Here is a 13,296-nt window from a genome sequence, read left to right on the forward strand (position 1 = left end):
GCCTGGAGAATCCCAGGGACGGGGAAGCCTGGTGGGCTGCCGTCTTTGAGGTCGCACAGAGTGGGACACGACTGAAGCGACTTAGCAGCAGCAGAAGCAGCTTATCGCTGGGAATAAATTATTATTAACATTTTAATGTTTATTCTCAAGCCTTTCATATACACACACACATTTTTTTCTACCTAACTGGAATATACTTTTGTATCTTTCTTTTTAACCGAATAAATGGTAAATATATTCATATATATTCTTTGGAGAAAAACATTTTAGTAGTTTCAGAATGGTGCATTTTATTGACCTACCACAATTTAGTTAATTGCCTAGTGCTAGCTGTTCATGTGATTTCAAATTTTACTTTCATTGTATAAAGTACACTTTTCCCCCAGGTATGATTTTCTATATTTGATTATTTGGGTCCATTTAAAAAATACTTTTGCTTGGCAAAAATGATAAACAGAAAGAAAATATTCTATAGACAGAGGAGCCTGGCGGGGTACAATCCACGGGGTCGTAGAGTGGAACACGACAGAGCACGCATGCCCCACCCCACCCCCGCTTCACACCGAAAACTGTTTTTGTAGCTGGATCAGGCTCAGGTTTCTAACCTTCTAAGTCTCGCCTCCGCTCTGCCCTCTGGTGGTGGTCTCTGTCCCGCACAAAGGGATGAACTATTTAAGGAATTTCCGGAAACGGGCGTGACGACTGAGAGTACATTTGCATACCCACAATGCACTGCACCGAGGACAATTTTTCAATCTAAAAATGGCTATATTCTTCTTTTTTCTTTGAATTATTTTCTCTCAAAAGTGAGAATATGTTCATAGAATTCCTGAGAAAAGACAGGTATGAACGGCTCTGTCAGTTAAATAATCACTATTACTGTGTTAGGAGTAACAGTTACCTGAGCAATGCGTGCCGCGAAGTTGGGGCATACTCTGGTTTCTCTTCAGATCGTATAAATCTTTCGCCTTTTACTAAAGATTTCCGTGGAGAGGAACAATTCTGAGTTTTTACCCAATTTTTTGAGGCCTTGCTTTTGCAAGGCTAATAATGGTGTCAAAAAATAGACTTAACTTGTTGGTGTTTAACTTTAACTCTGGACTACTGGGGGTTAGGTGACAGTTGGTGTTTGTCTAAAACGTCTCAAAGCAGCACCGCTCAGTCGGTGATGCTATTTAATCATACTGACAGATATGGGTGTGTTTAAAAGTAAATTTTAAAAGCTTAGGTGTATGTAACTCATTGACTTTCCTATACTATACTTGTGGAGGTTTTTTTAAAGTGATAGTTTAGCTCAAAAAAAAAAAAGTCCTAATTTTTAGCTTATTTGTTTAAATTTAGCCGTCAAGAAAGAATTTTGATGGTGCTTATAAGATTTGGCAAAACACGGCAGGAAGTGAGTTTTTAACGTGTCTCATTGGCCAGGACTGAGCTTCCTGTTCCCAGTTTGCTTAGCTGTAAGGTAGGTTGGGAAATGTAGTCTTTCCCTTAAGCAATCATGAGTTTTGTGAGATTTGCGCTGGCGGTAATAAACATGCCTGCTAATGCAGGAGAGTTAAAAGACACGTGTTGGATCAGGAAGATCCCTTGAAGAAGGGCTTGGCAACCCACTCCAGTAGTCTTGCGTGGAGAATCCCATGAACAGAGCAACCTGGTGGGCAATCCTTAGGGTCCCAAAGAGTCCGACGCGACCCAATCGGCTTAGCACGCGCACAGGAGAGAGGGGGAATGTTGTTCAGTTGCTAAATGGTGTCTGACTCTGTGACACACACACACACACACCCCGCCCCCGCCCACCCATAACTGTAGGATGCCAGGCTTCCCTGTTCACTGTGTCCCAGGAATTTGCTCAGATTCATGTCCATTGAGTTGGTGGTACTATAGAATCTTCTCCTGTCTGTTCCCCCTTCTTCTCCTGCCCTCAGTCTTTCCCAACATCAAGGTGTTTTCCAATGAGTCAACTCTTTGCATCAGGTGGCCAAAATATTGGAGCTTCAGCAACAGTCCTTCCAATGAATATTCAGGGACGATTTCCTCTAGAATTGACTAGTTCGATGCCACTGCAATCCAAGGGACTCTGAAGAGTCTTCACAATTTGAAAGCATCAATTCTTTGAGGATCTGCCTTCTTTATGGTCCAACACCCACATCCATACATGACTACTGGAAAAACCATAGCTTTGACTATACAGACTTTGTTTGCAAAGTGATGTCTCTGCTTTTTAATACACTGTCTAGGTTTGTCATAACTTTCCTTCCAAGGAGCAAGCGTCTTTTATTTTGTGGCTGCAGTGATTTTTGGAACCCAGGAAAAGAAAATCTGCCTGCTTCTGCTTTCTCCCCTTTTATTTGCCATAAAGTGATGAGACAGGATGCCATGACCTTAGTTTTTTAAATGTCGAGTTTTAAGCCAGCTCTTTCACTCTCCTCTTTCAGTCTCATCAAGAGGCTCTTTAGTTCCTCTACTTTCTGCCATCAGAGTGGTATCATCTTAGAGAGTGAATACTGGAGAAGAAAACCAGCTGTGTCTGCCCCAGTAAAGGAGGGAGAGAATCCATCCTCAAGTTCATTCCTTGGGCTCCATTTCTTTGCTTTCCAGGCTCCTCCCTGTGGTCACGGGCAGGGAGCCTCTCTGAGGCTGGAACAGGGTTGTGGGGATTACCCCTTCCCAGGGCCTTTTGATGTTCTTTTGTAGAGAACCAGAACACCAGGCGCAGGGAGCCTAAGGCAACTGCCCATAGTCTAGCCCTGCTCCACTGGGGAGGATAACTTACTTTCCTCTCCCTTAGACAAACTGCTCCTCTCACAACCAAATCTGTTCAAGCAGAACTAAATGCTAGTGGCCAGTGATTTCTTGGGCTCCGAAGGCCGAGAGTCTACCTAACACAGGGATTTTAACTTGCTTGTTCAACTTTGGCAAACAAACAAACAAAAAACCCTGTTGTAATGAGCACTCCTAGCACCCAGCTTACGTTCTCCAAACACCACTCTCGATTAAAAGCTGTCTCCTTGAAAAAAAAAAGCTGTCTCCTTGGAGAAATGGCCATCTGATTCTTGGGAACCTCTTCAAGATGCTGTTTCCTGGCTCATGGCTGGAGTCAGCCATGCCCAGACAGATCTAGACAATTAGCTGCTAAGATCAGAGAAAGAGAGAACTAGATACTCTATGCCCCCAGGTGAAAGAGCGATCTGCTCCCATTAAGTAATCTTGCCAGGAAAAATTGAAATTGAATCTGATCAAAACTAGATCTGACTACCAATTAACAGAAGAGCAGAGCACAGTGGAGCTTTTCTGCAGCGCTGGGGGGGGATGGATGCAACCAGTAAAGTCCTGACTTCAAGCAGCTGTTTGGGACAAACCACCAGATTTCTTCAACAAATAAATTGCAAGAAGAGAGAGAGAAGAAGGGGAAACTTATATGTTAATAGAGTTAAAAGCAACCTATCTCACTGTGCAGAACTTGATGGGATCCTGGTTTAAACAAACAGTATTCAAACTTTATTACATTTATGAGATGTCTTTGTTTTTTAATCTTAGTGGGTCTTTGATGATTTTAAGGAATTATTGGAGGATTTTGGATATGATTATCATATTGTGGCTACGGTTTTTGTTGTAACCTCCTTATACTTAGAAGTACATACAGAAATATCTACAGATGAAATGAAATTATTATATCTTGGGTTTGCTTCAAAATTATAGGACTACAAAAAATGTGCCCCACAAAAAAAATTATTTATGAAAAAAGTAATAATGTGAGTGGGAGAGAATCAGTTGATGGTTGTTAGACTTGATGATGGGCACACAGCTGCTTAGTCGCTTCAGTTGTGTCCAACTCTGGTGGAACCTATGGACTGTAGCCTGCCAGGCTCCTCTGTCCGTGGAATTCTCCAGGCAAGATTATTCTAGTGGGTTGCCATGTCCTCCAGGAGATCTTCCCGACCCAGGGATAGAACCTGGGTCTCCTGCACTGCAGGCAGATTCTTTACCACTGAGCCACCAGGGCAGACAGAGTTTCTTTATTCTATCAGGTCTACTTATGTATATTAAACATGATTCATAATTTTAAAGTTTTGAATAGATTTTTTAAAACAAATTTGTGATTGGTAACACACATGCTTCTGTATTAATAGATGAAATACTGAGATCTAGTGGCAAATTTCATGACTACCATAATTTCAAAGTCCATAATGAACATGAACAATATTTCAAGATGCTTGCCACCCCTGGGCGTGTCATGAATGTGTCTGTGATTACTGACAATGATGCAAATGCCTAAGTTAATCATGGAAGGAAAGGTTGAATTTCAGTTAGAACTTAGTGAAAAAAATTTTTTTTTCAATCCAGCTTTGCAGATCTCCTGAATGCTATCCCTGGAGCCCATGTATAGAAGCCCTGATTTACATTCCCTGGTCCCCAGGCACACTATACAAACGATTCCCCCTTGTGTGTGGCGAAGGTTTTTTATTTATCAAAGCACTTTCACATAGTCATTTATTTCATGGGAATTCCTAACCGTCTTCCGAAGCTGGAAGGTTTATTAGACCCATTTTACAAGTGGGAACCTAAAGTGTATACACTTAACTCACTTGTTGAAGGTTACACAATGATAATGACAGACCCGGAGACAGAATGCAGGTCCCCTAACTCCCAGCCCACTCCCTACTTTTTCCACATCCAGTGCCCATCCCCCAAGATGCTGCTTAGTTGCTTTTTCTCAAAGTTTTCCTTTGAGGGAAGCCACAGCTTTTCTCTCCTGAACTCACCCACTCACTCTTGTCTGTTTGGTCATCTCTCAGGAGCGTTACCCCGCTCAGCCCCACCCCAGCCCACCCTGCCCTGGCCACCAGCCCTCATGCTGATTCCTCTGGTGCTTGCAGGCAACCGGGAGCTCTGATTTCCAGCACTCTCCTTCACATACTAGCAGAGGTGATAATTAACCTGCCCCTGGGCGAGTGTGTCAACCCTGCAAGGTTGTCAGTGACTTCTGGCAAGTCTCTGTCACTGTGTCTCAGTTTCTGCTTTTGTAAAACAGGGTCATGAACTGTCCTTGGTTTTGAGGGAAGCTGTGAAGACTGGCTAAAGTCATGATGGTAACCAGGTGAGAGAAAGTGATCCATCCATGGGAGGAATTACTGCCTGTAAAGTTATCATTGTCATGGATTAGGGCCAGAGCCCATCTACCCCCTTGCTTTTTACAGATCGGTGAGGTGAACCCTGCCTCCTCTGCCTCGTGTACAATGTCAGGAATCTCTGTTCGTAGTTCTTCAGGCACTCTATCAGATCTAATCCCTTGAGTCTATTTCTCACTTCCACTGTATAATCATAAGGGGTTTGATTTAGGTCACACCTGAATGGTCTAGAGTTTCCCTGGTGGCTCAGACTGTAAAGAGTCTGCCTACAATGTGGGAGACCCGGGTTCGATCCCTGGGTCGGGAAGATCCCCTGGAGAAGGAAATAGCAACCCACTTCAGTACTCTTGCCTGGAAAATCCCATGAATAGAGGAACCTGGTAGGCTGCGGTCCATGGGGTCACGAAGAGTCGGACACGGCTGAGTGACTTCACTTTCTTTCTTTCTTTTGAACAGTCTAGTAGTTTTCCCTACTTTTTTCAACTTAAGTCTGAATTTGGCAATAAGGAGTTCATAATCCAAGCCACAGTCAGCTCCTGGTCTTGTATAGAGCTTCTCCATCTTTGGCTGCAAAGAATATAATCAGTCTGATTTCATTGTTGACCATCTGGTGATGTCCATGTGTAGAGTCTTCTCTTGTGTTGTTGGAAGAGGGCGTTTGCTATGACCAGTGCGGTCTCTTGGCAAAACTCTATTAGTCTTGCCCTGATTCACTCTGTACTCCAAATTTGCCTGTTACTCCAGGTATTTCTTGACTTCCTACTTTTGCATTCCAGTCCCCGATAATGAAAAGGACATCTTTTTTGGGTGTTAGTTCTAGAAGGTCTTGTAGGTCTTCATAGAACCATTCAATTTCAGCTTCTTCAGCATTACTGATCAGGGATTACTTGGATTACCGTGATATTGAATGGTTTGTCTTGGAAATGAACAGAGATCACTCTGTTGTTTTTGAGATTGCATCCAAGTACTGCATTTTGGACTCTTTTGTTGACTATGATGGCTACTCCATTTCTTCTAAGGGATTCTTGCCCACTACTAACTGCTGCTGCTGCTAAGTCACTTCAGTCGTGTCCGACTCTGTGTGACCCCATAGACAGCAGTCCACCAGGCTCCCCCATCCCTGGGAATTCTCCAGGCAAGAACACTGGAGTGCGTTGACATTTCCTTCTCCAATGCGTGAAAGTGAAGTCGCTCAGTCGTGTCCAGCTCTTCACGACTCCATGGACTGAAGCCCACTTGGCTCCTCTGTCCATGGGATTTTCCAGGCAAGAGTACTGGAGTGGGGTGCCGTTGCCTTCTCCGATTCTTGCCCACAGTAGTAGGTATAATGGTCATCTGAGTTAAATTCACCCATTCCAGTCCATTTTAGTTCACTGATCCCTATAATGTCAATGTTCACTCTTGCCATCTCCTGTTTGACCACTTATAATTTGCCTTGATTCATGGACCTAACATTCCAGTTTCCTATGTAATATTGCTCTTTACAGCATCGGACTTTACTTCCATCACCAGTCACATCCACAACTGGGTGTTGTTTTTGCTTTGACTTTATCTCTTCATTCTTTCTGGAGTTCTCCACTGATCTCCAGTAGCATATTGGGCACATACCGACCTGGGGAGTTCATCTTTCAGTGTCTTATCTTTTTGCCTTTTCATACTGTTCATGGGGTTTTCAAGGCAAGAATACTGATTTGGTTTGCCATTCCCTTCTCCAGTGGACCACGTTTTGTCAGGGATCAAGACCATCCCCAAGAAAAAGAAATGCAAAAAGGCAAAATGGTTGTCTGAGGAGGCCTTACAAATAGCTGTGAAAAGAAGAGAAGTGAAAGGCAAAGGAGAAAAGGAAAGATATACCCATTTGAATGCAGAGTTCCAAAGAATAGCAAGGAGAGATAAGAAAGCCTTCCTCAGTGATCAGTGCAAAGAAGTAAAGGAAAACAATAGAATGGGAAAGATTAGAGATCTCTTCAAGAAAATTAGAGATATTAAGGGAACATTTCATGCAAAGATGGGCACAATAAAGGACAGAAATGGTATGGACCTAACAGAAGCAAAAGATATTAAGAAGAGGTGGCAAGAATACACAGAAGAACTATACAAAAAAGATCTTCAAGACCCAGATACCCACGATGGTGTGATCACTCACCTAGAGCCAGACATCCTGGAATGCAAAGTCAAGTGGGCCTTAGGAAGCATCACTATGAACAAAGCTAGTGGAGGTGATGAAATTCCAGTTGAACTATTTCAAACCCTAAAAGATGATGCTGTGAAAGTGCTGCACTCAATATGCCAGCAAATTTGGAAAACTGGAAAAGGTCAGTTTTCAGTGCAATGCCAAAGAATGCACAGACTACTGCACAATTGTACTCATCTTACATACCAGCAAAGTAATGCTCAAAATTCTCCAAGTCAGGCTTCAACAGTATGTGAACCGTGAACTTCCAGATGTTCAAGCTGGATTTAGAAAAGGCAGAAGAACCAGAGATCAAATTGCCAACATCCACTGGATCTTTGTAAAAGCAAGAGAGTTCCAGAAAAACATCTACTTCTGCTTTATTGACTATGCCAAAACCTTTGACTGTGTGGATCACAACAAACTGTGGAAAATTATACAAGAGATTGGAATACCAGACCACCTGACCTGCCTCCTGAAAAATCTGTATGCAGGTCAGGAAGCAATAGTTAGAACTGGACATGGAACAACAGACTGGTTCCAAATTGGGAAAGGAGTACATCAAGGCTGTATATTGTCACCCTGCTTATTTAACTTATATGCAGAGTACATCATGAGAAATGCTGGACTGGATGAAGTACTAGCTGGAATCAAGATTGCCAGGAGAAATATCAAAAACCTCAGATATGTAGATGATACCACCCTTATGGCAGAAAGCAAAGAGGAACTAAAGAGCCTCTTGATGAAAGTGAAAGAGGAGAGTGAAAAAGCTGGCTTAAGACTCAACATTCAGAAAACTAAGATCATGGCATCCAGTCCCATCACTTCATGGCAAATAGATGAGGAAACAATAGAAACAGTGGCAGACTTTATTTTTTGGGCTCCAAAATCACTGCCGATGGTGACCGCAGCCATGTAATTAAAAGACGCTTGCTCCCTGGAGGAAAAGTCATGACTAACCTAGACAGCATATCAAAAAGTAGAGACATTACTTTGCCAACAAAGGTCTGTCTGGTCAAAGCTATGTTTTTTCCAGTAGTCATTTATGGATGTGAGAGTTGGACTATAAAGAAAGCTGAGCGCCTAAGAATTGATGTTTTTGCACTGTGGTGTTGGAGAAGACTCTTGAGAGTCCCTTGGACTGCAAGGAGATCCAACCAGTCCATCCTAAAGGAATCAGTCCTGAATATTCATTGGAAGGACTGATGCTGAAGCTGAAACTCCAATACTTTGGCCACCTGATGTGAAAAACTGACTCATTTGAAAAGACCCTGATGCTGGGAAAGATTGAAGGTGGGAGGAGAAGGGGATGACAGAGGATGAGATGGTTGGATGGTATTACCGGCTCGATGGACATGAGTTTGAGTAAATTCCGGGAGTTGGTGATGGACAGGGAAGTCTGGCGTGCTGCAATCCATGGGGTCACAAAGAGCCAGACAAGGCTGGGCAACTGTACTGAACTGAGGTGAACTCATAAACCCCAACCCTCTAAGTTTATCACTACTTTCTTCCCTTCATGGATTGTATACTCCAGACAAATGGATGTATTACTGTCCACTTGCCTCCCTTAACTTCCCCATTTCTGTATGCTTACCCATGCCCTGCCCACTGCCTGGACGATCCTATCCCACAGATTCACCTAACAAACACCCATCATGCTTTAGGAAGCCATCCCTGAGCCTCTAGTGGAGGTTAGATGTGCCAGCCCCATACTTCACAGCCCCAGTCACAGTTTAATTGTCCATTTTCTTATCTGTCTCCCCTTTAGACTGTCCATTCCATCAGCTCAGGGTCTGTACCTGACCTCTTTCCAATCAACAAGACTGCTAAGGGGATTTAGTCAAATACAGGGATTGAGAGCCCCACAGCAGATAAACGGGATTGGAGGTGTGTATGCGTGCTCAGTCACACTGTTGTGTCTGACTCTTTGCGACCCCATGGACTGTAGGCTGCCAGGCTACTCTGTCCATGGCATTCTCCAGGCAAGAATGCTGAGGCAAGTACCGTTGAACCTAAAGTCCTGAACAGAGAGACTTTTGGATTAGAAAACAAAGCATCCCTGCATAGAAGAAATTTGTGCAGCTCTGAGCAAATACACAAGCAGTTATTTCCAAAATACACCCATTGTGACTTGGCCAACTGGTAGGCGCCTCTAGTTCCTCTAGTTTTGGAGCTGACATCCCAGACTCCACAAATTATGTGACCTAGTGTCTTATCATCTTGGGGCCTCACTTTCCTCGTCTGTAAAATGGGAATAAAATTTGCCTTCCAGGGTAACCAGAGGCCTGTGCCTTGCTGCCAAGCATCTATTTCCTCTCCTTCCTGACAAGAGAACTCCACATTTCCTTTAGCTAACCATTCCTCTTCTGTGGGCTTCCCAGGTGGCACTAGTGGTCAAGAACTCACCTGCCAATGCAGGAGACATAAGAGACAAGGGTTCCATCTCTGGGTCAGGAAGATCCCCTGGAGGAGGGCATGACAACCCACTGCAGTACTCTTGCCTGGAGAATCCCATGGACAGAGGAGCCTGGCAGGCTACAGTCTATGGGGTTGCAGAGTTGGACACGACTGAAGCAACTTAACACACATGCATGTATGTACACATTATTCTCTGTGTAGTGGTTTGAGATTGACCCAGTGCCTAGCTCTGAGGTGGCCTGAATGGTCTAACCTAGTTAACATATCCCTTGCACCCTGGTCATGGTAATTTGCTCAGGCATGGGCTGTCCAATCAGAGGTGAACCTCAGCACTTTGGGTAGAAATGCTGGGACTTGGACTCTGCTGGCCTTGTTAAGAGGGCAAATGGCCATAACTGTGGCCATTTTGTTTCCACAAGCTTGGCCCATCTGAGGATGGAAGCCAATCTACAGGAAGTAGAGCTAAGAGATGGATCCTACTGAAATTATTTGATTCCTGCATCAAGCCATTCCTGAAGTCCTCCTAGACTATCCTGTTAAGGAACCAGTACTTTTATCTTGGTTTAAGCCAGTTAGAATTAAGTTTTCTATCACTTGCAACCCCAAAGTTTTAATTGAAATACCAGGGTTGAATGACATAAGGCATACAAATGTAATTCAACAAGTATTCTTTAAACACCCACCCTATGCCAGGCATTGTGCTAGTCTCTGGTCCATCCAGAGTGAAAAACAGGTTTAGCCAGTGCCTTCGTGGACCTTGAACTAGTGGGGAAGTGCCCAGCATGCAGATGTCTGTCAAAGGTAACCGTTGCCCGTTTTACACCCAAGGGTCAGATATATGCAAAGCCTGCTAAAAGAATCACCATGAACATTTACTGAGTTGAATGATTTTATTTGAAGCTTCCATTGGTCAAAGTCCAGAGGAGAGGCTCTAGGAAGCAGGATTGTGAGACTAGGTAGCTTGTTCATGGTCAGGCTGTTTGCTCAACCACCACCTGCCTGCTGAGATAAGCCTCCTTTCTGCAAGGTGGTAAGTGCCCTCAGCAAGTGGGGTGATCAGCCCAATCACTGGACCCCTAAGCTGATGGCAGAAGGTCAGACCACTGCTGCTTCTTGGGGTTGGTGGGGAGCTGAAAACAAGACCCCAAAGTGCAGAGTATCTTGTTCTTAAGGGTTTTTTTAAAGGTCAGGAATCCTTTTAAGGATCTGAGGAAAGTTACAGAAACTCTCCTCATGAAAAAAAAGAAAATATATACATATACATGTATATGCATATATACATTTTGCAATTCCAGGGATTCACAGGTCCCTTGAAGCCAGGTTACAGACTCTTGAGCAAAACTAACTCTAAAGATTTTTTTAATCTAAGATCCTATGAATGTTTGTATTCTTGGCTTATTATCACTTTGAAAAGTTGCATTCCCCCACTGGAAGAATATGCCTGTCTTAGTCCATTTGGGCTCCTATGGCAGAATACCACAGACTGGGTGGCTCATAAACAACAGAAACCTATTTCTCACAGTTCTGGGGGCTGAAAGTCTGAGACCAGGGTGCCAGCATGATTGGAATCTGATGAGAGCCCTCTTCTGGGCTGAACAGTTGTCTTCTCTCTGTGCCCTCACTCAGCAGGAAGAGGACTGGGGAGCTCTCTGGGTCTCTTTTATAAGGGCACTAATCCTGCTCATGAGGGCTCCACCCTCATGACCTACTCACCTCCCAAAGGCCCCTCCTCCAAACTTCATCACGTGGGGATTAGGTTTCAACATATGAATTTGGGGATCCCCAACACTCAGTCCATAATAGCATTCACAGGAGAACTCAACTTCCTTTTGGAAAAATTGCCCAGAGCTAATCATGGACCTCATGATTAGTGTCTTACTGAAGCAAAACCTTGTGTGCAGGCAGCTTATTTGTAAGAGCTCCCAGGGGACAGCAGAGGGAGACTGGGAGAGGGTAAAATGGAGGGAGTGAAAGCAAATCAAGGGTGTCTTCCTGAATTCTTCACCACTGTGGGCAGCAGGGGCCTGATCCCATCTGAGAAGCAGTTTAGGAAGTCTCTCACAATTGTCCACCCAGGGGATGGTGGAGGGAGCACTGGCTCCAACTCCCAAGGGAGAAGGGCTGCCCTGAGCAGTGTTATCCTTGGCCTGCTTCGAGGCTACACACATGCTGAGTGCAGAACAGCTTCCTGAGGTCAGAGAGAAGCTGAGGCCAGGTGCTGCCAGGAACCCACCTCGGGAAAGAGCTGGTGGCTGCAGGTTCACTCCTGCAACCATGGCAGGAGTGAAAAGTAGCCTACGAGGATGTGAGCTGGGGCATGAGATGCCAAGGAGCCTGTCGGTCTTCAGGGAGTTAATACATTTCCAAGCCAAAATTTTAGCTGCTAGGAAGTGCTGGATAGTATGCGATTACATTTTCCATACCAGGTGTCTGCCCCTGAAAAGCGACTTGACCTAACCTCTTTGGATGGCATCACCGATTCGATAGACATGAATTTGAGCAAGCTCCGGGAGTTGGTAGACAGGAAAGCCTTGCATGCTGCAGTCCATGGGGTCACAAAAAGTTGGACATGACTGAGCGACTGAACTGAACTTTCTCTGGTGCATTACTGGACCATGGGAGGCAGACCCACTAGGGTTATAGATGGCCTGCTCCCAACTGAGGCCAAACTGGAGGCACTGCAGAGGCTCATGGCAGAAAATGCATTATCCCACCTCATCCCACAGGGGCCATCAGAGGAATTCGAAGGGAGAGATGGAGTGTAGGGGCTGAGAGAGGCTGGGCCAATAGCGAGTCCCAGCTTACATCCCTGCTTGAGCTGTGCAGACTTGAGCAAATTATTTTTTTAAATTTATTTTTGGCTGTGCTGGGCTAGGTCTTCATTGCTGTGCTGGGTCTTTCCCTAGTTGTGGTGATGGGGCCTACTCTCCAGTTGTGGTGTTCGGACTTCTCATTGTGGTCTTTTGATGAGGAGCTTGGGCTCTAGAGCGCAGACTCAGTAGTTGTGGCACAGGGGCTTAGTTGCCCCGTGGCACGTGGAAACTTCCCGGACCAGGGATCGAACCCATGTCCTCTCATTGTCAGGTAGATTCTTTTTAGATTTTATTATTTTTGACTGCTCTGGGTCTTTGATGCTGCGTGGGTTTTTCTCTAGTTGCAGCAAGTGGGGGCTTCTCATCACAGTGGCTTCTCTTGTTGCAGAACACGGGCTCTAGGGCACACAGGCTTTGTTGCTCCACAGCATGTGAGATCTTCCTGGACCAGGAGTCAAACCCCTGGCTCCTGCATTGGCCAGCATTTTCTTTACCACTGAGCCACCAGAAAAGCCCTAGCAGGTGGATTCTTAACCAATGGATCACCAGGGAAGTCCTGAGCAAACTATTCAGAGGTCATTTCATTATCTCTTAAATTGGCACCTTAACCCTCAGCAACCTCCTCCCCCACAAGGCTGTGTTGATGTAAAATACCTAACGCCCGTGCTCGCTTCAATGAGACCTATAAATCACAGATACTCGTCTACTGAAATTAAACTTGCTAGGTCAGTATTTTCCAGGCACAGGTACGTAGCTCATTTTT

The 13,296-nt window shown here is 44.6% G+C and overlaps 1 non-coding gene across 1 annotated transcript; it reads left to right on the top strand.

Moving 5' to 3' along the window:
• Nucleotides 1-930: 930 nt before the first annotated feature.
• LOC139037611 (U5 spliceosomal RNA) lies at nt 931-1,046 on the top strand. Its single transcript, XR_011490486.1, has one exon. It is a non-coding gene; the product is annotated as a U5 spliceosomal RNA (small nuclear RNA).
• The last annotated feature ends 12,250 nt before the right edge of the window (nt 1,047-13,296 follow it).

Source organism: Odocoileus virginianus, chromosome 11 (assembly GCF_023699985.2).
Source record: "Odocoileus virginianus isolate 20LAN1187 ecotype Illinois chromosome 11, Ovbor_1.2, whole genome shotgun sequence".
NCBI classification, from domain to species: domain Eukaryota; kingdom Metazoa; phylum Chordata; class Mammalia; order Artiodactyla; family Cervidae; genus Odocoileus; species Odocoileus virginianus.